Below are 27368 nucleotides of genomic sequence, written 5' to 3' on the forward strand. Positions count from 1 at the left end.
TTTAATGCAAGGTTAGCATCTGAGATATATATAAAACAATTAATAACATAGCCAAGACATGAAGAATCTTTTGGGTTGTTCTGCACCTATATTGTCATTTCGTAGAAGTCAGATTAATGTACTCTTGTATTTTGCAATGTCATTTAGGTTGTTCAGCTACATTTTCTTGAGACCATTACGTTTCAATGGAGCACTAATGGCTATTCCACTTATGGAATTTTCCTTGCCGGAAGAAATTTCAGGGGAATGGCAGATGAATAGCCACCGTATTCAGTACAACCGATTTGAAGGTGGAAGCATGATCGTCTACCATAAAAATCTGACCAGTAAAGGCTACCGTGCATTAATTTACAGGTCCGTTGCTACTTGTACCCACTTAGTTCGTAGATATATCTAAATTTTATGATGATACATGTTAAAACATAGGAGTCCATGTAATGAATTAGTTAGATTTATAATTATCATGAATCTGTTTAAATTTACATATTTTTTAAATGCTTAGAATAAAAATATCTATATATTATTTAATAGATATAATTTGAAACAGATTTATATCATTTTATTTTTATTCAATAACATCATATATTTTCTTTTGTATATGTTATTAAGATATTAGATTGTTAACAAAGTCACTTTTTCAATGGCTCTCCACTTGAGATAGGTGGAGAATGCCCAAGCATTTCACACAATACAATCACTAGAACATAGTACATATAGGATCTGAGGTCTAAGATTAGAGTCTCAATCCTATCATCATTATAACAATAGTCTAAGTTTAGATTTCTCCATTATTTTCAACACTCCCTCTTAATGGAGAAAGGGTACTGAGCAATAGCATAGCCCTGTTGGTCTAGTCTCACCTAGGGTTACAATTAAAACATGAAAAACTTGGTAACAACATTTTCATTTTAGTCTTCTTGCAGCCTAGCCCATATTTGTTCATTTGTGGATGAAGATTTATCTTCACTTTCTTTGCCATAAGAAAATGATGGAGCTTTTCCTCCTTTTTATGTTTTCTCCCCCTACTTAGGAACACATGAACTCTTATCCTCCTCTTCTAGTATATACTAACATTCTTTGCATTTGATGTTGTAGGTTCTTGTGATTCTTCAATTGCTTCTTCTTGTCTCCCAATATCTGCACAAAAAACAATGCTAGATTTATAAAGAGGACCACATTTTCTTTTGTCTTTTTACTCGTTAAGGAGAGCTTTCATTTCTCCATCTCTCCCTACTCCATCCCTGTGTGCTCACATAGTTATGCCTTCAACTTACTCAGTTTCGTTGCTACAAGCAGGTTTTGCATTTAATCTTTATGTCAAGATAGGCCTTCCCTCTCACCAAACAATGATTCATCAACTAGATGTTTTTCAATCATCAAATTGATCCACTCACGTATACAAGTCTCATCAAACTTGATTTCTTCATTGAAAAAAAACTCACGTTCTACAATAATGGATGTGTTTTTATGATCACAAATTTCAGTTACAGACACACATTTATCACCCATCATTGCATCTTCAGTTTCACAATCAAACAAATATGGGATCATTTTCAAGAGCAATATCTTCAACATAATTGCCCTCATTCAAACAGTATTTCATTTGTAAAACATTCCATAAGAATTTTGTACTAAGAATCTCTCCATGTTCATATATTATGTTGAATATGATGTTATCATCTAATGCAGATGTAGATGCATCTCCACTATCAATAATAACATCTTCAACATAATCTAGTAAATTTACCTTCCATAATATTGTTTTCATTTCATTTGCCTATATTTCATAATTCAAACCTCAAAACTTTGAAGACCCATTTTCTGCCCTATCAATTTCGGATCTGGAAATCAATCCACCAATCAAATTCTCCACCAGCACTTGTGGAAAAAAAAACAAGACCTAACCGGTTTTGGTAGCCAAAATAAGGTGCAACAACATCCAAATAAAATTTAACCAATATTTGCAGATCTCTAAAGCAAACATGCAGTGTCACCAGTCAATGTGAAACACGCAGTTGACACAACATTCAATCGAACCCACAGATCTGCCTCTCCTCTTACTTCATCTAAACCATCTGAACTCTCCACGACCGGCGTGAACTCTTCGGAGTCTCCGAATTTCGGAATTTATTTCATTGATTACTATGGTAACCATCATATACTATAATCTTCACATTTTCCTTTGTGATGACAGCGGCGATCATGATATGGTGGTGCCTTTCACTGGACAAGGTCCGTGGGTTATGCCAAAATTGATCAATGGCACCCCTGGATGGTGGATGATCAAGTCGTTGGGTAAGTACATGATTATTGCTTCCGCTCTTTTTCACCATGTTAATTGAAACACATTTAAATAAACTGTTGTGTTTTCTGAATTGTTGATGTGTACAGATATACTCGAGAATATGATCACAATTTGATCTTTGCAACTATAAAGGTAAATTATTTGTTTTTTTTTTTTCTTCATAATTTTGGGAAAAAAATTAAATATAAAGATTTTTTTTATAAGTTACTTTTTCTTACACGTTATTTTTTGAGTACGAAGTTCCCTGTGATGAATATTCCACTGAGTGGACACCTGATTGACGGTGAAGTGAGCCCACAATAATAGTAATGGTTGAGGATTTGATGAATTATATTCCCATACAAGCTCTGAACCATGACAACTGTTAGCAGATTAGAAGACAAATTTACAGATGGCAGAATGATATGAAAAAGTCCTATTGTTTCTATCAATTGATCCTTTACTTTGTGAGAATTCATGCATAGTGCGCGTGAGTTGGATGTGTGTGGGATTGAGCAGAAGAATAATAAAGCAGGTAAGTTCTGAAATCCTCCATTGTTTCAGAGTATTTATAAAGTCTTAATATTTCTTGGTATCCAGTAAATTTTTTCATAGTTTGTTTTTTAAAGTTTGTGTTTATAGTTAGTGATTGATTAGAGAAGTTCATTTTAAAGTTCAGTATAGTATAATGTGTAATGTTATTTTTCATAGTTAAAATTGAAATTTTGTTCATATCAACCAAACTAAAAATTAAAAAAATATAAAAATAAAATAAAAAAACATTGTAATAACTTATACCTTTTGCTGCTTATAACAAACACTGCCCCCAAATCCCTGTTTTTTCCTTTAATCTCCAATTTTGCTTTACCTTTTAGTTCATTCATCTTCCCCATTGCCAGTGACCAGAAGTACTTCATGTCCTTGAAACCAATGGTCTAGAGAAGAAAAAATAAAGAGAGAACTACAGAGATCAATACGGCTTTTCTGAGCTTTTGTCTGAGCTCCATAAAGCTAGTGGTACAGAAACATGTTAGGACTTTTGTCCCCTGATTTCTGTCCTTAGATGCCAGTTCTGAGTGTGTCTTTTCTACCAAAACTCCCCAGTCCTTGCACCTAGCCTCATTGCTTTGAAACTCATGCCATCCAGGCGGGGCAGAGTACAGCATGAAAGAAACCCCATTGGACGGCTTAAAACCCCATCAAACCTATGAGTGAACCAAAGCCGCATTGAATTAAAGAAGATATGAGATCCAAAAGCAGATATCACTGTTGGATAGCTTCAAATAGTTATTTTCATATCTTCACCACCAATATGATTCAACGATGCAAATTTTTTTAATCCTCTAACAAACAAATTAACAATGCACAATGAAACACTGTGGTGGCGATGCGAATTCTTTTAGTCCTCTGACAAATAAATTGACAATGACAGTGCACAATGAGACACTCTGGCGGTGGCAGCTGGGAGAGTACTTCTCCTGGGGAGTTCATCTTTTTGATAAAATATGAATAGAATTCGAGATTGATTGCATCTCTCCAACTTTAAGTCTTAACGATAAAATTAATTATGAAATGTTAAGAGGAATTTAAAAATATTTGTGTACACATATTTTTATGGTATAAAATATGAAGAGAATTGACATATGGCATGAACTTCCCATGAGTATAGGCTACATTTGTTCTGGTGCAGCAGGATTTCTGTATTAGGAGAAATTATTGAAGCCACTTTCACAATGGATTTTGAAAAAGTTGTCTGGACATGCTGCCTTCTTGTACTAGTCGCTTTGCAGTCCTATACAACCTACACAGAAGCAGAGCCCGCAAATGCAAGAATCACATCTGTGCCTGGCTACAGCGGTATTCTTCCTTCGGCTCATTATGAAGGGTAGGGATAATCTTCATCTATATTTATTTCATTGTCAGCTTGTTTGAAGTGCCTTCAAGTTAAAGTTCTGTGAATGATTTTCCTTTGAATATGATCACAATGGTGACCACGAAATTTCTTGTACCATTATTCTAATGTGTTTACAATGATGTTATTTGATTAGTTTATATTGGTGCTATGTAGATATGTAAAGATAGATGAGACTAGTGGGAAGTACGTCTATTAATATTTCGTTACATCAGAAAGGAATCCAGTTGTTCTTTGGCTGAACGGCGGTCGTGGTGGCTCAAGTTTTGATGGCTTTGTATACGAACATGGTTAGTTAAAATTTAACTTTCTAGATTCACGATTTGTTTATAACTTTAGATATTTAAGCTATAGAAGTCTAGATAATTATGTCCATTGATATCTCAGTTAGTTGGTTGTATGTCATTGACTATATCTGACGTGATTGGAATGGTTTAGGTTAAAAATTTAATTAATCTAGGTAATTTAGTCAGATATTTTTTTTTTATCACATGGTGAATCAGTCACTGCCAGGCCTAATTTATGGGAGACCCAAGACCAAACCTCATAGCTGCCACTATAACACCAAGAGCATAACCAACCACCTGCAAGTTGGGTATACTAAGTTCCTATGATTTATTTTAGCAAGAGCAGACTCACCGGGAAGGGTTCTTATGATTTTGGCAAGAGTAAACTCACGGGAAAGGGGAATCCGCCCCTCTAGCCCCCATCACAGCAGGTCATTGTACTCAATGAAATTTGAACTTGGCTCACCAAGGACTTTGCCCATGTGACTTACCTTCAAACCACACATCACACATCACGGGCTTAGCCTATGTAACTTACTGTCAAACCATACATCACTATACAATCCAGTCAGCTTTATTATAAATATAAGTGTTCAGAGAGAGTGGGACATCTAGCATCCCAATTTCTATTTCAAGATTTGTTAGTTTAATGTCTGCATTTTGGTCTGCATGGTATTGTTTTGTTCCGTTTAATGATTATTTCCTACACAGTTCGAGTCTTATTGTTACTTGATGTGACTTGATACTCCATTATTCTTATTGTTTTAAGAAATTAATAATATTCTTTTAACAAAAGAATAAAATTTAAAAGAAAATTATTTTTATTATTTCAGCACAATTGTGTTTGATTTTCTGAGAAAGAGTCAACACCCAAATGATTCAGAGATCCGTTCACTCTTTTACAGAAGAAAACGGCCTACGTCCTAATTCAGAATGTCTCACTTTTAACAGTAACATCGTGCACTTGCAGGTCCATTTAACTTTAAAGCCGGACAGAATGGAAGTTGGCCGAGACTAGAATCCATACTCTTGGTCAAAGGTATATTTCAGTGTATATGGATGAAGCTAACAAGTGTACAGCTCCTTTTATTTCTCTGAGTTTGTCTCTATTTCTAGTGAGTTTATTTCTAGTTGATCCATTCCTTTTTAAAAAATTTGATATATATAATGTTAATAGGTGAAAACTTGTAACTGTAAGAAATATATGAGATTTAATCCTAACAGGTTATAGGTTCAAGATGAGGGTTACCTTTATGGAAATAAAACTATAAATTATTTCAAAGAGCGTTGAGATTACTATAAAATTATTTCAAAGAGGGTCTTATCTCAAACTAACTTTATACCATCCTCACGGTAGCATCCACTTGCCAAATTAAAATTAAAATTAAAAATAAAAATAAAAATAAAAATAATAATAATAATAACACTAATAAAAATAAAAATAAAAAATCCATGTAGACACAAAGTTTACAGTTTACAAGTAGCAAATTGAGTTAAACCAGTCACCAAACCTACCCCTTTTTATATTCATTAAGTGCTAGATTGGATTCAGCGGCGAATATTGAGTTAAACCACTCAATAAACTTGTCCTTTATTTTTTATATTTATTAAGTGCTAGGATGGTTTCAACGGCGAAGAGTTATAGAACTTATGGAACAATGAAATGGCTAGATTTTCTCGTCAATCGAATGACAAATCCAATTCTAACGACTGTATTATCCTTTTATAAACCCAGGTATCAAATATTATCTATCTGGATTCACCATGTGGAGTTGGTTATTCATAATCTGAAAACCATAGTGATTATGTTACCAGTGATCTCCAGACAGCTTCAGATAGGCATCATTTCCTTTTGAAGGTCTTCAACTTTTCGTTGAAAATCAATTACATTGTTATTTCCAGATTAACTAATATTAGAGGTGCTTAATATGTTTTGCATCGCTTGGAGTTTTTTGATTGAAAACAATTAGCAATCAAGTATTATACGGTAAAGGTGTAAAGTATATTTGATAATTCTGCAGACACCATGTATTTTTTTAACAAATACAGATCTGTTCTTGTTGGCTCAGCCATGAAAATAAAACTCATTTCGTTAATGTTCAAGCAGTGGTTTGAAGAATATCCGGAGTTCAGTTCAAATCCGTTATATCTTAGTGGAGAATCATATGCAGGAATCTGCGTTCCAACTCTAGTATTAGATGTGGTTAAGGGTAAGGCAATATGGATTCCATTTAACAAGATATTCGGTATAAAGTTTATAATGGGTGAACCATTAACTCACTTTTTTGTACTTTTGTGATTATGTTATGCTACAGGAATTGAAGCTGGGGTAAAACCTGTTCTGAATTTTAAGGTAGATGGCTTTCGATTGTTTAGCATTGAAATTGCTAACAATCCTGCAGTCTGTATATGTTCTATAAATTGAACCTAATTTGGCTTTTATCGATGCTGAGCTTTCAGGGTTACGCAATAGGAAATGCCTTCACAGACAGAAAATTTGATGACAATTCGTTTGTACCATTTGCTCATGGAATGGGTATTATATCAGACAATCAATATCAGGTAATTTCTTTTTTTATATATATATATTTATTCTGCTCTTAATTCCTATAAAAAAAAAGAAATGCATCCCTCTCATCGCATCCCTCGCTTTTCTCAACCATAACGCAATTCCTACATAGGTTGGCACTTCTCTACCATACTCAATTACTAGACAGCTTGGCAGTTCCAAAATCGTAAAACCTAATCAACTAGTAATATGAATTAATCTTGTAAAATTTACTTTCAACGTGCACAACCAAGTACTAATAATGTGCAGTGAAATTGACTTTTGGGTTTCAATGATGTCTATATTGTTCTCTACTGTCCAGATGATCATTTGTCTACATATTGTAGGAAGTGTTGGATGCTGTAAGGGGAAGTATTATGATGTCGAAGATGATGATTGTAATACGATACTAGCTGTAATAAACGAGGTATCGTCTTTTTCTTTGTTTCAATTTTCTCTTTTAATGGATACATGATAAAACCTCTAATTTTGTCATTGAATGTGCAGAGGCTTTCAAGACTTCACGTTTATAACATTCTTGAGCCATGCTACCTTGGCATTGAAACGCAAGAGGTTCGTGGCAGTAAAGAAAACTTGCCTGAAAGTTTTAAGCTATTCGGCCAGACTAACCTGAGCCTTCCAGGAAGAGAAAGTATGTATGGCCTTCCCGGGCAGGACATCAAGTGTATGGTAAGGATTTGTCGGACATTTTTACGTGAATTGTAAATTTAGGGAATATTCAGTAATGAGATCAAATAATTAATCTCTATAATCTGAGGAGTATTAAATATGGTCTCCAAAAACAGTTAAACATATATAGATTGCAGATTCAGAAAATAAGGACTAGAATCCGTTTCCAAAATAAAAACAAACACAACTGAATGCGATAAAAAAGAATACTAATGCCATTAAAAAAAACAAAACTGCAGATTGATTAATGGGGGTGACACCACCAAATGCCACAGACTCATTCCTAACTGACAATATGCAATAATACACATGAAAGGGCATTACAATGCCTTTTTTCATCAAATTTTATATCTTGAATGTGTTAATTTAGTAGTGGTTTTTGTGGCATTTACCTATCCTGCATTGAATTGATTGAAATTTAATCTGTATGCCAAGTTCCTTACTGTCCCATCCTTCTTATTGACTCAATATTAAACACATCAAAGTGCTTTGCTTGATATTTTACAAATTCCAAGACGGTATTGACAAGTCGAGTCAATATTAAACACATCAAAGTGCTTTGCTTGATATTTTACAAATTCCAAGATGGTATTGACAAGTCTTAATGAGCTAGCATGTTTTAAGTTTTAACATTATAGAATAGACAATGTAGTTGTAGAAATGATGCTATAAATCACCTATTAGCTATTAAATTATAATTAGCTAGCATGTTTTAAGTTTTAACATTATAGAATAGACAATGTAGTTGTAGAAGTGATGCTATAAATCATCTATTAGTTATTAAATTATAAATAGTATTTATAAAAAAAAAATTAGTATACTTATATTTGGAATAGTATTTATAAAAAAAAATTGATGTAGTTGTAGAAGTGAGGCTATAATCATCTATTAGTTATTAAATTGTAAAATTTTCACTATACTTATATTTGGAATAGTATTTCTAATTTTTTTGGTTAGTATTTATAAATTTCTTCAACTTATTAATTCAGATTTTAGTTCTCTAAAACAGCTCCGTTTACTTTGTTAAATCAGGATGTTAGAATTGGTACCATTTGGTGTAACGAAAAATATGAGGAAGGCTATTCATGCACAAACGGTATGCTCTTGAACTAGAGATGGCTCCATTCCCATTTATATATAGCTCCTTTCACATTTCTACGCCCGTTCTGTCCTTGTATCTGTGCCTTAATTTGGGTATTTAGCATTCTTACTTGCAAAGTCAAAGAATTAGTTTTGTGTGAATGTGCCGAGAGAGATATCACTTTATCTATACCCCGGTAGAGAAAATGGGGTGAGAACCGAGTAATGGACGTAAACAGAAGTTCTGCTGGCTATAGACTTTTTTTTGGGAGAAAAAATATACTTGTGTTATTCGAACAAAAATAAAAAAAATATATAATGTCAGGGATATTAAGCAGCACATTTGTTAACCCTTACATAAAACTTTCTATCTTCTTAATGGATTCATAGAATAAAACATATTAAGAGAAAATTCAGAAACTAAAAAATGATTATGAAATTCTGCATATGCGCAGACTCCATAATTTGGCAACAAAGCTTGTTTTGAGAGCATATTTGGTAAAACACTTTTTTCCCTATAGCTACAACAAATGTTCCTCTGCCATGATTCTAAATGGAGAATTTTGAGTTCAATTTTTCCATTTAATCAATCTACTATCCCTTAGAAACTTGAATGTTGTCAAGTGTTTCTAATTCACATTACTATTAATTCATCAAAGAAGTTGCTTCTTTGACCTATTCCAAGTTTGCACTAGATTATCACATCCTAAGACAAGAATAAAGCTCCTGCTCCGCACCCTCCCTTTCACTCACTCCCTAAAAAAACCCACAAACCTCACACAGCTCCATTAGAAATTGCCACCTCCCTCACATACCTTCTCTTTTTTTCTCTCACAGGGTTCACTTGTTCAAGGTAAGAAAACCTTATGTGATGAGTAATTAAACTATAAAAGACAACTGAATTTTGAAAGAGAGATCCATTCAGGCCTAATCAAATTCCTGGAAAAGCAAATGCTGGGAGACACCGTAAAGATGAAGAATTGAATCTCATGAACACTCTTCCATAGAAGAACCAATCCACCAACTATATAAATTAAAGGATGGAATCACATTATTCCATACAAACTTCACATTTATTGTCCATTTATGGCTCGCATAGTTATGGAAAGTTTTTGACTTACTATCTCCTTATGCAACCAATGTAGCTCTACCCTTTAGCTTCCCATGAATCTCTTGCTCTATGACAAAAATTTTTCCTGGGCTAATCAAAAGTCACTCTCCTCTGAAGACCATATTTGAAATATTCCTTTTAATACAATCTAAGGGTCTAATAAACTCTTCCCTTTTCTGTTTCAGCCACCTACACACTGCATCTTTCAGCAACTTCAAGTTTATGGAGAATTATTCTATTCTACACAATCTACTATTATGTGTCTATATGATTCCAAGAAGTAAGTACTAAAGTCTTGAAGCTTTCATCAAAAATCCATCTTCTATTAAATTGTAAAGGATAAAGATTATTTTCATCCTCTCCCAATTCTAAAAATATAGGTTAGATTCACAACATACGGAAGAACTAAATAGAGAAAACTTTGAATTAAGGTTTGTCAAAGAATGAAGAGGAAAGGGTGGAGCAGAGATTTATCTTCTCAATGATCAAAATAGCTAAATAGATTAAGTGGAAAACATCAAGAGTAAAGGACTAGAGTGGAACTTACTAAACTGAAGTCAACTAAACTATCTATGACACCTAGCAGAAAGTGAGATTAATATCTCAACATTCCCTCCTAATCTCAATTGTTATAAGTAGCAACACTTACAATGCCTATTTTGTCTCTTTAAAATTCAAATACATTTTTCCCCAATGGCTTTGTGAAAATATTTTGATGTTTGGAACCACAAAAAACAAGTACTGTATCACCATCATTCACTAGCTCACTAATAAAATGAAAACATGTGTCAATGTGCTTGCTCTTTTTATGGAAAACACTACTTTTTGATAAAGAAATTGTTGAACTCTTGTCACAGTAAATAGGAGTTGGCTAGTTTTGAACATTTCAAATACATATTCTGCCTCTATAGAAGATATTGAAATGAATGAGTGTTTCATGGATGCCCATGACATCAAATTGGTTCCATGATGAAAAGCATACCTTGAGTTGCTTTTAAGATCATCTAAACTCCATGCATAATCATTGTCTTTATAACCTCAAAATAGGCAATCTTCAGAGTGTGAATAGAACAAGTCATAGTTTATGGTCCATGCTATATACCTTAATATCCATTTTTCAACCTTCAAATGGGAAATATTTGGTGATTGGATAAACCTCGAGACAAAACTTGTTGCAAACATGATATGAGGTCTAACTGCAATGAGATTGATCCATATCTCTTTAGCTACCAAAATTAACCAAGATCTTTACTTGTGTGATGTTAGCATAATTACTTATAAAAGAGTATAAAACAACCACATGTGCATACTAAAATAAGAGGAAACATAATGACACAAACACATTGATAATGAAGTTCGTCGAGTGTGGGCAATGTCTCCGGGCTCTCGTGTCAAGAGTGGGGGGAGCGCTTCATTAATGCTACAAGATGATGATGTACATGGCTTAACATTTGTCATTACAAGGATACACTTCCTCAATCAGAGTGGCATGTCTCTCCATGAGACATTCTCAAGAACTCTCACTCACATGGGAAAAATCGCACAAGAGTGGTGTCCCTCTCCACAAGACGTTCTCCCTATAGGAACTCTCATTCAAAAGTGGCATTCCTTTAGCGTGAAAAGATCATAAAATCTCACAAGATGTGCTATACAAGTATCCCTCACCATAATGGTAATCAGGGATCTCAACAACAAAAACAACATCTTAGCGAATCAAGGAAAAGCATGAAATCACTACATCATATACCTCCACTCTCGAAAATGAACAAAAACTTCAAAGCTCGGCCACTGAAATGGATTGTACCACTGAATTACTCGCGATGAGTGGTACAAAATTGTCTATAAACTTGTTCAATTCTGACAGTGTTAAATTTTGGACCCTCGGGAATCTCGAAGATCCCCCAAATATTCCTTCTTGAAGATGGCTCGAAAATATGTTGCTCGGATGAATATTCTCAGCATACCACTGTACTCCCTATGAAATTATGAGAAAAATGACTATAAATTCAGCATCATTCTCACAGTGGCAAAATTCAGCCTCTAAGAGAATCTAAAGATTCCTTATGATTGTCCAAAGATTCTTAGCTCCTAGGCACCTGCACTTATGCTGCTCAAATCAATATCAGGACTATACAATTGGAGTACTTACGATAAAACATGAAAAAATAACCATAAGCATGACACATTCTCTCACTCGCATCTCTCACCCTCAAGGGAATCTTTCTCGGCATCTTATGGATTCACGTTCATGGTTCTACACGCTCAAGGGCTCACGGTTACACCACTCGTTCTGTCCTTTGTCGTTGTTTCCTTGGTCAAATGACAGTTTTGGTTTAAATAATAAATCCTAGGTGGACATATAAACAAGTGTTGTCGGCACGTTAGGTAAGGCAATGGAATAGAGGTGGGGAGGTGAGGGGTTCACACCTTATGAGCGCCCCACCTTGTTATATGTTTTAACAATCGTTTTAAAAATGGATGGGGTTTGTAATTAGCAACGACGGTTATATGTTGTTAATGTTTGTTGTAACATTATATGGTAAGGTTTTCAGTCAGCGGGGTTTGACCACCCGCCAACCAAACATGTTCAATATCTTTTTTTTTAATACAATGTTTTACAGCGTGGAATCCGCCGGGGGTGGTGACCCACCAACCTACTTTCGGTTTTTTTTTGACAATGTTGACGAGCGGTGGTAGCACACCCCCCATCATATATATATATATATATATATATATATATATATATATATATATATATATATATATATATATATATATTATTTTTATATAATTAATATTGGCCATTTTCATTTTAAGGAGATCCCATGTATCATTTGCCAATAATGAATGATATTCTTTAGTCATAGCTGCTTCCCAATCTAGATGGCCTGAAGCTTTTGCAAAGGTGTCAGGATCATAATTCACTGAAGCTTGAGCCAGTAAAGAAGAGGCTCTCTCGAACTAAGAACATGCACGTCGCTCATCTGTAAGATCACCAGCAAGATCACGTGCTGCATCCCGAGTAGCACAGACCCATTTTGGAAGCTGAGGAGCTCAAGGAGGATCCTGAGAGGGTGGGGGAGGATTTTCATCCTCGCTTTCATCATCTGAAGAAGAAATATTCTAAAAAGTAGAAGAGATAGGAAGAGGTGTCACATCCGCCGAACTAGGCTCGTAGGACGATATATCTTCAGCAAACTTTACATCTCTTTTAATGATAACATTCTTGGACTTAAGTGGAATAAGTCTATATCCTTTGACATCTTCAGAATATCCAACAAAAATACATTTTTCACTCTTAGGCTCTAAAGCTTTATGTTTCTCATGTGGAATATGGGCCCATGCTTCACTTCCAAAAACACGAAAGTGACATACATCTGGTTTAATTGAGCTCCATGCTTCTTCTGGAGTGATATTCTTTAAAACCATAGTAGGAGTGCGATTTATTATGTAATTTGCACAGTTAATTGCTTCTGCCCAATAATTAAGACTAAATCCTTTAGATTGAAGCATACAATTAGCCATTTCCTTTAAGGTGCGATTCTTCCTTTTAGCTACACCATTTTGTTGTGGAGTATATGGAACAGTATGTTGCATTTGAATTCCATGCTCAGTGAAAAAGTTGATGAAGTTGTTTTTAACATATTCTCTGCCATTATCAGATCTTAGCTTAAGAATTGATGTCCACATTTTTTTTCAACAAAGGCCTTAAAGGCCAAGAACATGTTAAATACTTCACTCTTGAGTTTTAAGAAGTATACCCAAGTGCGTCTGGAGAAATCATCAATGAAAGTTAAGAAATACTTGTAGCAAGAGAATGAAACAACTGGAAGTGGACCACATAAATCACTATGCACAAGCTATAAAGGGGCTGAGGTGTGCCAAGAGGCACGTTTTTCAAAATTGTCCCGATGATGTTTTCTGAGTACACATCCGGAACAAACACCATCTCTGCAAGATACCATTGGAAGACATGTCACCATATTTTCTTTACATAGATTCTGAAGAGAGCGATAGTTTAAGTGACCAAATCGCTTATGCCAAAGTTTGATCACTTCATCATTATGAGCAACAAATACTAAGGGAAGATTTGATGACCCAAAGTTGTGAAAATTATACAACCTTGTAGAATCATCAGCAATGACAGTAGCTAAAATCTGTCTAGGATCTCTTAGGTCCTTAATTACAACATCGTGAGGTGAAAATTCAACGATTTTACCTTCACCTGAATGGGTTATCTGATATACAGATAGAAAGTTGTAGGATAAGGTTGGAACACATAATACATCATTAAACTGACCATTGTCTATATGAACAGTTCCAGTCCCTACAACACTAAGAGATCTATCATCACCAACATATATATTTTTGGTGTTACAATCATTTAAAGAAGAAAACATGGCTTTGTTTTTGGCCATGTGATAAGAAGCTCCAGAATCAATGAGCCACTCATGAGAATGAGAAGAAGAAGATACATTTAGTGCACAGCCAGACCGAGATGCTTGACAACCACATGCAGAAAGTGTCATTCATGAAGATGAAGTTGAAGTTGAAGAGTGCTTCAAATAGATGTTATGCTTCTTCATTACTGCTTCCAAGGCTTCCATATTATTAAAGCATTTGGATTCTAAGTGGCCATCTCGATTACAAAAGTTGCAATGTCTATCATTCCCTTTGGTTTTATTTGTCCTATCATTTTGTTGAAATGATTTTTCATTTTGAGGCTGAAATTTGCTTAGGACCCTTGTTTGGTTTAGGAACATTCTTTTTAGGATACAACTTCTTAGGATTCTTTGGATTTGGTTGCTGCTGGGTGGCTAACACTTTGTTAGAAGAGTTTCCAAGATTAAGAAAACCAAGGTGTAAGAGTTTTTCTTGTTCTCTTATTAAAGAATCGCAAAAGAATCAAAGGAAAGGGACTTGTAGTCTTGTCCTTGAGAAATGAAGGCTTCTCTTGTAGAATGGAAGGTGGAAACAAACACAGAGTAGGCTGGTCCCAACTTAGTAAGAATGGAATATATAAGGTTACTATCTTCTTTCTTAACCTTAACACCTTCCAAGAGAAGTCTAAGGGTCTTGAACTTGGACAAAAAATCTTCAATGCAAGAAAAATTATTGGGGTCCAATGTAAGCAACTCATTTTCTAGTTGATGGGCTCTAAGTTCATTTTTAATTCCAAAGACTTTAGTAATCTGTTTCACTGTTTCATCAGGAGCATCAAGTTCTGCAATATGGAATCTAAGATCTGGAGAAATAGACATTCCTATCAACCCACGTACTTGATCTTACCTATTTTCCCATTTAGTTGCCTTATCTTCATCTTTTGGTTTGGTTTCTTGGCCTGTGGCTATTCTGTAGAGACCTTTACTTCTAAGTAAGTCCACAATGTAGGACCACCATTGGAAGTAGTTGGTGCTGTCAAGAATAACTTGGCATGGACTTTCCATTTTAACAGAAACTGAAGCTATAGATGCTGAAACTAAGTGTATCAATGGAAAGATCTTGAAAAATTAAGCTGTTTCAAAAAAAACGGTTCTGAAAACGGTTTTCGGATGAATAAGTTATGGCTTTTTGAATAAAATTTGATGAAGTCGCTTCTGAAGTGCGGGAATGTGTGGGAATGAAAAATCCGCCCCCACAAAAAGGAGATTTGAACTCAAAACCTCTACTCTCATAAATTAGCTTTGGACCAAGTGAGCTATACAAAAAGTTTGAGAGAGACAGAGAGAGAGGGGGGGGGGGGGGGGGGGTTGAAGCTTTGGGTTGCGTGCTTGCTTTGAGAAATATCTTTTTCCATACAAAACAATAAACACAAAACTCAACACGGATATACAAAAAAAATGAACCTTGTAGCTCAAAGTTAGCTTTACCCGAAAACTAAATGTTTTCCTCAATGTTTCTGATTTTCCAAGATCACATTAAGGTGGAGCAGAAAAGAGCATACGCATGAGAAAAATCCTTCCTTTCTGTTTCTGATTTTCCCAGATCACACAGAGTCGTAGGGCAAAGAGCATACACAGAAATGAAAGGTATAGATCCTGTAATAAAAAAAGCTAAATAAACCGAAACCGAAATAAACAAAGAGAAAATAAATGTAAACTGCAAATAAACATTGTATACCTCCAGATCTTAAAAATGACGCAGCTAGGGCTACCGTAAACCTTTTCGTGTGAAACGAAAGGGGTTCCTCACTGTAACAGATGCTCCCAACACAACAGAGCAGTCCTCTCGGCCCGAAAGCAGTCAGAAACAGTAGATCTAGGAAACGGTAGTCGGATGCAGTTCTACCGGCTTTAGATTTGGATCACCAACGGATGCGGCCCTCAAATAGCTCTGATACCATGTAGGAATTTACAGGGTAAGTTCCTCAGACAGAACACCAAAGGACACTCCTCACAAACAGATCGTAGATCAATACACCAGTACTTTTGACGTGGTTAAAACCCTCAAAGAGGGAAACAGTCCACGGCCTGAGCCAACACGGCCACTTCAGGGAATTTATTAATAAAAGAATGAAATTTTACATAGGCTTCGCTCATTCACAGTTAACCTACAAATGACCCTCCATGCTCTTTAAATAGAGATCATGGACCAATCAGGTGTTAAGCCACAGATCAAGTGTCGATAATACCGAGGAGAGAATGAACCGTCGGATCACTACATATTGTGACCGTCGGATTGTAAGTTACAAAATGTACATAGTAAAGAAACACACTTTACCTAACTCTATACTAGACCAAGCTATACTTAACTATTTCCTATGTGTCAGAATATCCTAACACCCGGTGGTCAGATTCTGTGTGCCTAGTCTCAGTTAAATTGTTGCCTCGTTAAGCCTACGACTTCGCCAAATTTGACCAAACCTTTGATCATGAATATGTGGAGCATATAGAATCAGACTTAAGTGTCATTTGTATCATTAGAATTGGGGAAATGATCGCTACGATCTGGTCCTAATTTCTCTCCCATATAAAATTTTTTATGTTTGAGCTATTTTGAACCATCTTTGACCTTTGAGTGTCTCTAGAGCCACTTGGATCATTCTTCCCCACTAAGGAGCTTTTGGTCCTCCAAAAACGTGAACATAATCTGCAACTTCTATGTACAAGTGCCATGATAGGTCACCCTTCCTTCTCCATCACCTTTTTCCTTCAGAGCCATAAGTGATGAGCCAAACCCTACATCCTTTGTAAACCTATAATATAATATTTGCAAATTACATGCTCAATTACACGACCAAAAATGACCCAAGCATCCCCATACTTTCCAAGATTTTATAAGACATACTTTTTGGTCAAGTTTACATCAAAATAGAATTCAATACCTCAACTATCAATCAAAGTCCAAAACATCATTGTTTCTCTAACAAACGATGCAAAAAACATCATCACTTTTATAGCTTAAACTGCAATATATGATTTACAAAATGAAGCCATGACAAGCTACCATATCTAGAAAACCCATCTCTTACTCAAAAAAATGATCCACGAGAAATGTGGTGAATTTTCTTATTGAACACCTTCACCAGTTGGTTTCTGCACGAACGCTTCATCTTTAAGACATTGTTCTGGATGGAGCCTCCAACATCTGGCTCTTTGATGTCCACCTTTGTTACAATGACTCTAAAAAGTTTTCCTCCTCCAGACCTTGTTAGCCTGCTTCCTTCCCCAATGTGGAGAAGGTATTTCATGATTCATCCTCTTTGTTCCTGTCATTCTCTTCTAGCATTCAACAATCAAATGGTTATGTAAAAAACAAAAACTACATGATTTTCCATGCCATGATTTCTGCTCATTATTAACATGTTTGTAATCAAAATTAACATTAAAATACCGAGAGTATTTATACCTCTCTTGATAGTCTATAGCGCATTTCTAGTGATGAGAGCTTATCTTAGCTCTTCCTCTACAATGTGCATTGTCATGGGAGGATGATGGTGTGTTCCAATCATTCTCTTCTCTCGATGGTTTCAACAATGTCTTGGAAGCTTTGGACAACTTTGAGCACCCTCCTTCAGTGTATCCAAAACTTGCAAAATGAGGTCTTTGTACAACCTCCAATGATCGAGTTATTCCTTGGCAATTAACACTAAGTCCTCCTCCTTTGTACCCTATCTTGGTAAGGAGTCTCAATGCGAGTTCCTAAAATGGTACCTCCATGTTTCCAACATAAATAGTGTCATGTGAACATAAAATTGAAAAATGATCAACACTTTTACCTCAACTGTCGATTTTGAAACAGGTCATGATGCATTTGCTAAGTCTTCATTGTGCTTCAATTCTTCCAAGGCCTCTTCCCTGGCTCATAGCTAAAGCTGCAGTCTCTGCTTCTCTTCCTTCTCTTCTCGTAGGAGTCTCCTCAATTCAACATTATCTACTTAAAGGCTTTGATTTTTCTCATCATCTCAATGACGAGAAGATGATGAAGAAGATGAGTATAAACTCGATGGGGTAGATGGAGCATCATCCTCTGATATTTATTTCTCTCATTCCCCTCTTGCCATCTTCTCCTCATAAGATTCATACATCATGTCCACCATTTTTGACATCCTTAGGAAGGCTTCATACATATCTTTTTCATCCTCCATTTTTATTTATTGTTGCACATTCAATCATTCACACTTGCAATTCACATAAGAGTGAAAACCGCTCTAATACCGAACATGATTCAGATCTCTTTAGCTAATGAAATTAACCAAGGTCTTTTACTTTTGTGATGTTAGCAGAATTGCATATAAAAGAGTATAAAACAACCACATGTGTGTACTAAAAGAAGAGGAAACATAATGACGATCAGCGAATCAGAGGATACACACACAAATAACGGAGTTCACCCAATGTGGGTTACGTCTTTGGGTCCTGGTGTCAAGAGTTAGGAGGTTGCTTCATTAATGCTACAAGATGATCATGTACATGACATTGTCTTTGTCATTCCAAGGATAAATTCCCTAAATCACAGTGGCATGTCTCTCCACGAGACATTCTCAAGAACTCTCACTCGCATAGGAAAAATCCCTCAATAAGGGTTGTAGGTATCTCCACTAGATGTTCTCCCTATATGAACTCTCACTCAAAAGGGGCATTCCTTTAGCATGACAAGCTCATAAAATCTCACAAGATGTGCCATACACGTATCCCTCAGCATAATGGTAATCAAGGATCTCAAACAAAAAAACATCTTATCTTCAAATCAGGGAAAAGCATGAAATCACAGCATCATATCCCTCCACTCTAGGAAATGGCTGAAGAACTCAAAGCTCAACTATTTAAATGGACTGCACCACTAAATTCTTGGTGATGAATGGTGCAAAATCAACAGCAAAATTGTCTAATTCTAACACTGTCAAATTTTGGACCCTCAGGAATCTTGAAGATTTCCCCAAATATTCCTTCGTGAAGATAGTTGGAAAATATGACGCTTGGATGAATATTTTGAGCACATCATTATGTTCCCTGCGAAATTCTGAGAAAAATGACTATAAATTCGGCAACATTTCGACACTAGCAAAATTCAGCCTCCAAGGGAGTCTAAAGATTCATCATCATTCTCCAAAGATTCTTAGCTGTTGGGCATCCACATTTCTACTACTCAAACAGAGATTCTAACTACACATTTAGACTCCTCATGAGAAAATGTGTAAAAATGACTATAAGCATGACATATTTTGTCACTAGCACCTTTGGCCCTCAAGGGAATCTCTCTCAGCGTTGTTGGCTTATTGGGGCTTGACCCAGGTTTAGAGTTAATTAGCCAAACAAATCTTAGTACTATTGGCCCTTTTGGCAACAATTTGTGGAGTGCAGAATGAGGTCTCACCCGAAGTAGTATGGGAGGGTGCTAGAACTAGTTTTCCGCACCCTGGAGATGTCTAATGAGTTTGACTGGTCCTTTGTCTATTCCTATGTGCAGGTGGCTTTTTGCAACTTCTGTGCCTCGCGGCGTGATATCATGCCCTTGCGCAACCCTAACTGGGAGCTGTTTCACACTATTCTATTTCCCTCTAGGCTATGACCCATTTCCTTGTCTAACTATGTTAAACTTCTTATTAGGTGCAACATTTTCGTTCTCACCTATATCCTGATACCTTGTTCTTTTCTGATCCAGAACTTTTAGCTTCAAGGATTAATTTATAATTAAATATAAGAAAGCATGTTAACCAAGTAAATTAAAATCACATGGAAAGAAGTAGAAAACATAAGTGAACATGGGATCAAAGACACAATGATTTGATTACAGAGTTCGCCCAATGTCGACTATGTCTCAGGGCCCTGCTCAATATTGGGGAGGCCTTATTTCATTAAGTGGCATCAAATAATTCAGTTACAAGAAACTTTACAAAAATGACCCTTATACCTCCAATATGGATTATGTCCTGAAAATGGAGAGCTCAGCTGGAGAAATGGATGTCACCACTGAATTCCTGGTGCAGAAATGTGCAAAATCAACTATAAACTTGCCCAATTCTAACTCTAGTACCTATGGCACTCTAAGGGAATATTTTTGGCATCTCTTGATTCTCCTTGATCAGGGATTCGCACTCTTTGCCTACTCAGGGTTCCGCCCACACCTCTGCACTCCACTTCCTAGTAAACTGAATGAATAGAGTTTAAATACAGTTTTCTTGGCAAAGCCACCAAGGAATGGGTTTGTGGGTTGTTGGTGGCGGAGCCAACTAGGTTGGCAGAGGTCTCTATTTCAAACCCCCCGCCTCCAAAAATAGTTTATTGTTTTCCTTTATATGGTAAAAAATTGTTGGCGGAGTTGGAATAGACCCAGAGGTTATGATAATAATAAACAACAGTTCATGGTTCCACGATATATGGTTCTAACATTGGTATATATATATATATATATATATATATATATATATATATATATATATATATATATATTCATTTTTCGATGGTTCGGTGGGTTTGTCGAGTATGGTGCGCCCACCACATAGAACCATTTTTTTATTATAATATTAACCAACCATTGGGGGTGGTGGGGCTAAGATTCGGTCCCCTAAATTTATTATTTATTTGTTTAAAAAAAAACCAACTGTTAATTTTTGTCTCGTGGAAAATAAGGGATATTAGGAAAATTAAAGAGGTGACAATTTCTCTTGTTACAACTGTTATCACTCAGGTTGTCCTTTTGATAAGCGCAAAAGGATACGGCCGAGGTAACCACAAATATGGCCGAGGTAACCACAGACCAGTCTTTGGTCTGCAGGTTCTAGCCCACCTGCAATCAGAGAGGGCTCTCTCTTTTTGATTTAGCTTTGTTGAAGATGTTTTTAGGCTAGCTATTGAGTTCAAGGGGGTTTTGTTTAAGTTTTGGTGGGAAGGATGATACTTTCAGGTAAAGAGGCAGGGATACTGATGAGCCCCAAATTTTGGTAACATTTTGGGCTCATTTGGCCTACTTACCTTGCTCAACCCTTCATTTTTTATCACTTATGCATCATTTCTTAGTATATTCATGTTATTTGTAGGAAGAAGGGCAGTCATTATGCCTATGTTGCTAATACATGATTATTTCAGGTTTTTTGACATTAAATGGAGCAAAAACCACGCAGATGGAGGCAAGGAGACAGCCAAGGTGGCATTGCGAGTTTATAGGAAGGTTGTCCATAGCCTTGAATGACCTTCCTCGTGATCTCCACCCCAACTCCGAGCCCCAACAGCTATCACCACCGAGCTAGAAGGCAGCCAATGGATTCTACAGGAACAGCGGTTTACTTTTAGTTGGACAGCCAAGCCCCACTAATTTAGGAGGCCAGCTTGGCCCTCCTGATGTATAAATATTGAGGCTGTAGCCTTCGATGGGGACTTTTGAACCTTTGTTGCAGATTTTGAATCACGAGCTATAGCTCTGTTTTGCTCTTTGTAAGCCATTTTTGGCATGTTGTTAGACTTATGATTATGATCTTTTAATAAAAGGCAGGCAGATTTGGATTCAATTCTGAGTTCTTAGAAGAGCTATAGCTCTCAGGTTAGGGCCCAACCTGAGAGCAATAGGCCTCCTTTCTTTGTATTGTTACTTGTCTGTCCTTTCAGCATTACATTTCTTTGCCTTGACATGCATTTGGAAAACACAGTCTGCTGATTCAAATTTCTTGATGTGATTAAGTAGGTTAGTTTATGGATAACATGCTTTCAGCGGCTTAGATCAGAGTAGGAGGATTAGATTTCATCAGAGTTCCACGAAAAGGTTGATCGTACACTCACTTCCACCTCTGTTTAGAGATTGGGAGTGTAGACCATGCCAACCACCAAAAAAATGCAGTTTTACATGTTCATGCAAGCTTTAAAGTCATATTTCCATTGGTAGAAGTGTACATGCATTTAGATCTTGAGCAATAACTCCTTGTTTCAGCTCCATGCACGATTTCTATCTTAACTTCCATCGTTGTTCTTTGGTTTTTAATAAAACAGTTAGAATAGGTTGATGAATTCTCGGTTTTGTGCAAGATAGAGGTGATTTGTTTCATTTACACTGCGTAGCCCCACTTCAACACTTCCTTATCCTTCACAGCCGTGCCTAAGGCACCTCCTTATCTCCCAGCTAGATCCCTTGCCCACCAACTCTTCTATTATCCACGTTGTTTTATCTTTTCGGCCTTCCATTGGCTCTACCCTTCTATCAACCGACCAGCTTTACACACCCTCTCTCCATCTCATCTCTTTGTTCATGAGCCAATCACAAGATCCCCTCTCATCCTACCTACCCACCCATACAGCTCATTCAGTCCTCCATCACCCAAAACTCCGACTGCAGAACATCCTGTAGAAGTTAGCAGACTTCCTGTAGAAATCCCAAGCTTCCTCTAGGATCCCCTGCAGACATCCTGTAGAAGCTTGCAAACATAGTTTCCAGGCACCTGAACGTTGTGAACTTCTGTGGAATGATGTTAAGGATCCCCTGGGACCTCTCAGAGTCCTCCTGACCTTTCCCAAGCCTTCCTCCCGTTGAACTACCCCTGCACAGTCAAGACCCAGTAAGAAGCACAGTCATAATAACTCCAACCACTTGAGAAAAAATCCAAAAACATGTTCTCTTCAGATGAAAGTAGTTTAAACTCATGCATCTCATCTCACTAGAAGTAATAGCATCATTTTTAGAAGTTGCATTCCCACTATTGCATCGTAAGGATTAAGCTGGTCAGATTAGGGTTTACTAGGGTTTCCATGTTTGGTTGGCTTTCATTTCATTCTTGCAAAGTAGGTTAATTTCCTTTGAGATAGCCTTCGTTCATCACTTAAAAAGCTTCTTCTGAGAACATATAGAAGTTGGCTTGAGCCCTAGCAGACTTGTGCCAGCTGACCAAGTCACAGCTACGACAAGAGCTAGTACTTGTGCATATAGCACCGTCGCTTCCAAGTTTGTTACGAACTACCGGGTTGATAAAATTAGAGAAGGAAGCTCCAGGAGTTGTAGCATTATTGCTACAATACTGGAGCCCACCATCTTTTTGGCGCTGTTGCCGGGGAAGCGTCAGAGTATTAGTAATTGTTGCTTTTCTTCTATTTTCCTACTCTCGCCTTCTGCCAAGTAGTTTATTTCATTTCCATTCTACAAAAGTAGCATAGGCATTTCCTGCTTTCATAGATTAGCATTTCAATTCCGCAATTTCAATTTTGCAAGCATAGATTAGCCTTTCAATTCTGCAAGCGTAGACTAGCATTTCCATTCCTGCAATTCCATTTGAGCAAAGTAGATTAGTTCTTTCCTGCTTTCGTTTCAATTCTGCATTTTTATTTCAGCAAGATAGTTAGTTGTAGATCAATCTGTTTCAGTTTTGCAGGTAGCAAAGGAAAAAAACAAAAGCAATAAAAAAAAAGAAGTCTTTCCATTTCATGCCTCGTAGGAATCGAGATAAAATAGGCAAATTCGTACCCAACACCCCCACCACATCACTGAGTCACCCTTCTCTCTTCTTCGGTGACAGTGATCCAAAAGAACCTATAGGTGAACCTCCTGAGATATACGAAGATCCTATAGCAGAAGAAGAATTAGAGACCATCCCATTTGAAGCTATGGCTGACAATAGAGGAGAAGATGAGAGAATAGAAGGTGCCTTCCCCATCCGAGAAACCAATGGAGACATGAAAATGAAAAACATTAGTCCCTCCGCTCTACCCCACTTCCATGGACTGACTACTGAAGATCCTGATGCCTTCCTATTTGAGTTTTTTGTCCTTTGTCGAACCTATGACTATACTGAAGATGAGCAGAAGCTGAAACTCTTCCCTTCAACTCTTAAGGATCCAACATTACGCTGGTTCATGGGCTTACCTGGGAATAGTATCACCACTTGGGCTCAGATGCAGCAAGCTTTCAATACCAAATACTGGGACTACTGTAGGTCCAAGGAAACCAAGGGAGAAATCTTTCGGATGACCATGGAAAATGATGAGTCCTTAGAGGATTATGAGGAGAGGTTCCAACTTAGCTATAAGCGGGCCAGGTGCACACTTGACCCTGAATCCCTCAAGTTGGTCCTCCTTCGAGGAGTCCCTGAAGACCTCTTAGATACCCTTCACATGTTAGCAGGAGGAGATATTTACCAACTGCTATATGAGGACATCAAGACTGTGTTTAGGAACCACTCTAGGGCAGCCCGAAAACGAGGTAGAGGAAACCTCCTCTCAGCTGGTATTCCTTTCTCCAAGCATGAGTTTGCAAATCAATTAGAAGATCTTAAGAGTGAGGTGAGACAGACCATTGCCATGCAACTTGACACATTTAGGATCCAGCAGAAGAAGGAAGAAGCTGAGAGGGCCTTGGCTATCTTCTGCCCTAGATGTACAAGGAGACACCCTAAGCACGAATGCCCATTGCATTCGGTTGAAGTGTGCTTCGTTTGTGAGGAGGACCATCCCACAAATCAATGTCCAACCTTACCTGGGCTTAAAGCCATGTACCAAGGGATGGAAGCCCCCACTGAACCTCTCTATTTCCTCAACCAAAGGAGGCCACAAGGACCTAGACTTTACCAGCAGGGGATGCAAGGGGCACCCCAAGCTTATTACAGTCCTAACCAATCGACTCCTATGCCTTCCTGGGGTCCCCCTGCTCATCCTTCCTGGTCTATGCCTCCTCCATGGTCTTATCCACCTCAGTACCCTACTCAGCCCACTACTCATTCATATCACTCACATGCCCAGCCACAGCCTCAGTGGAATGCACCTCAGTCGGGGTGGAGGCCCCAGTACAACACTCCTCCCACCATTTTGCCTCCACCACCAATTCAACCTCAACCATTACCTCCTGCTCCTCCAAGGCAACCTCAAATACCTTCTCAACCGAACCCGAACCCCAACAATAGACAGGCCCAACAGGTATACACTGGGGAAACATCATGCCCTACCTATGCTGTGGAGATCCAGGAGATCAATCTTCGATCTGGAAAGACTCTTCCGGATCGCCAACCTCCTCCCCCAGGGGACGAGGAGGACAACCAGGAAAGTGAACCAAAGGCTATTCCACCCTTTCCTGAGAGACTAACAGCCACCACACAACCCAACCTAGAGGAGGATGAGCTTCTGGGAGAGCTCAAGCAGTTGTGTGTGAAAATACCACTTCTCCAAGCCATCAAGGATGTGCCAATATACAACAAGCTGGTTAAGGAAAAGTTCTTCAAACACCCAGGCAGGCGAAAGAGAGATGCTTCAACCATCAATGTCTTAGGACAACTGTCTGACCTTATGTTAGGACAAGTCATCTGCCCAAAGTATCTAGATCCTGGGAGTCCTGTAGTAGATGTCCACATCAATGGCACCATCATACCTCACACCTTGATTGATCTGGGGGCTGTCATTAATGTGATGACCAGGGATACCATGCTCAAACTCAATCTTCAGGGTTCCTTGAGGAAGACCTCGACAGTCCTGCAACTAGCAGATCGCTCCACCGTGACTCCTGAAGGGATTGTGGAGGATGTCTTGGTCTCTGTCGACTCTTGGGAATACCCTGCAGATTTCTTGGTTCTGTAACCCAAGGCAAAGCTTACTGGATATCATCTTATTTTGGGAAGGCCTTGGTTAGCCACTGCAGATGCTTACATAAGTTGCCGTGCAGGAAACATGACCATCAAAAATGGTCCTATGTCCAAGCAGCTAGTCCTATACCCTCCTGCCCAACCCTCCTTAGAGCATGACTTACCACTGTGGTTGGAGGAAGGAGAAGAGGATGAGGTGTACTCAGCACCTTTGTGCACCCTAGACACCACTAGAAGAGACCCCCCAACCGAGGATGACTTGATTGAGACCTTGATCCAGAATCCACCTTCCAGTGCACTATCCTTAGAGAAATTGGTGGAGGATGCCCAAGCCAGCACCTTAGTGGACCTTTGTGCCACCAACCCTGTCACTCCCAGAGTCAAGAATGTGGAGTTCGGCCCTGAGAGAACGTTAAAGATTAGCTCCTCCCTATCTCCTTACTAGGAAAAGTAGCTGTGTAGCCTGTTGGCCAGCCATCTAGATGCTTTTGCTTGGAGCTATAAGGAGATGAAAGGAGTCCATCCTTCGGTCTGTACCCATCACATATACATCAAAGAGGATTGTAAACCGGTTAGGCAACCTCAGAGGAGAATGAATCCAGCCCTTAAGGACATTGTCAAGGAAGAATTGCAAAAACTGTTGGATGCCGGATTCATTTACCCCATCTCAGATAGTGAATGGGTGTCCCCTCTAGTGTTGGTTCCCAAGAAAAATGGGAAATGGAGAATCTATGTGGACTACCGAGAACTGAACAAAGATACCAAGAAAGACCATTTCCCTCTACCTTTCATAGATCAAGTGTTGGATGGACTGACAGGAAAGAAGTTCTTCTCTTTCCTGGATGGGTTTAGCGGGTACAACCAAATCCAAATCAGCCCGGAAGACCAAGATAAGACCACCTTCACTTGTCCTTGGGGTACCTTTGCCTACCGAGTTCTTCCCTTTGGGCTATGCAATGCTCCTGCTACCTTCCAGAGAGCTGTCTTGAGCATCTTCTCGGAGCTGGTCCATGATGCGGTGGAAATCTATATGGATGACTTCACTCCTTATGGATCCAACTTCCAGGAAGCATTTTCCAATCTGGGAAAGGTCCTAACCAAATGCATTGAGATGAACATGTCCCTTAGTCCTGAAAAATGTGAATTCCTGATGACTGAAGGGACCGTGCTAGGCCATACCATTTCTTGCCAAGGGTTACAAGTAGATCCTAACAAAATTGCCCTCATCAAGAAGGTTCCACCTCCCCAAAAGGTAAGGGATGTTCGGAGTTTCTTAGGATTAGCAGGGTATTATAGGAGATTCATTAAAGACTTCAGCAAGCTAGCCTCGCCATTGTTTGGCCTGTTGGCAAAAGATGTGGAGTTGAAATGGACTGACGATTGTCAGAGGGCTTTGAATGAATTAAAGGACAAGTTGGTGTCAGCCCCAATCTTGAGAGGTCCAAACTGGGCCCTACCTTTCCACATC

At 37.9% G+C, this 27368-nt stretch overlaps 1 pseudogene; it reads left to right on the forward strand.

Moving 5' to 3' along the window:
- Positions 1-4017: 4017 nt before the first annotated feature.
- On the forward strand, positions 4018-7757 carry LOC149172613 (serine carboxypeptidase-like 20; annotated as a pseudogene).
- Positions 7758-27368: the final 19611 nt, after the last annotated feature.

This window comes from Pinus tabuliformis, chromosome 4_2 (genome assembly GCF_031772625.1).
Source record: "Pinus tabuliformis cultivar Carrire ecotype Pingquan chromosome 4_2, CPIR1, whole genome shotgun sequence".
Lineage (NCBI taxonomy): Eukaryota > Viridiplantae > Streptophyta > Pinopsida > Pinales > Pinaceae > Pinus > Pinus tabuliformis.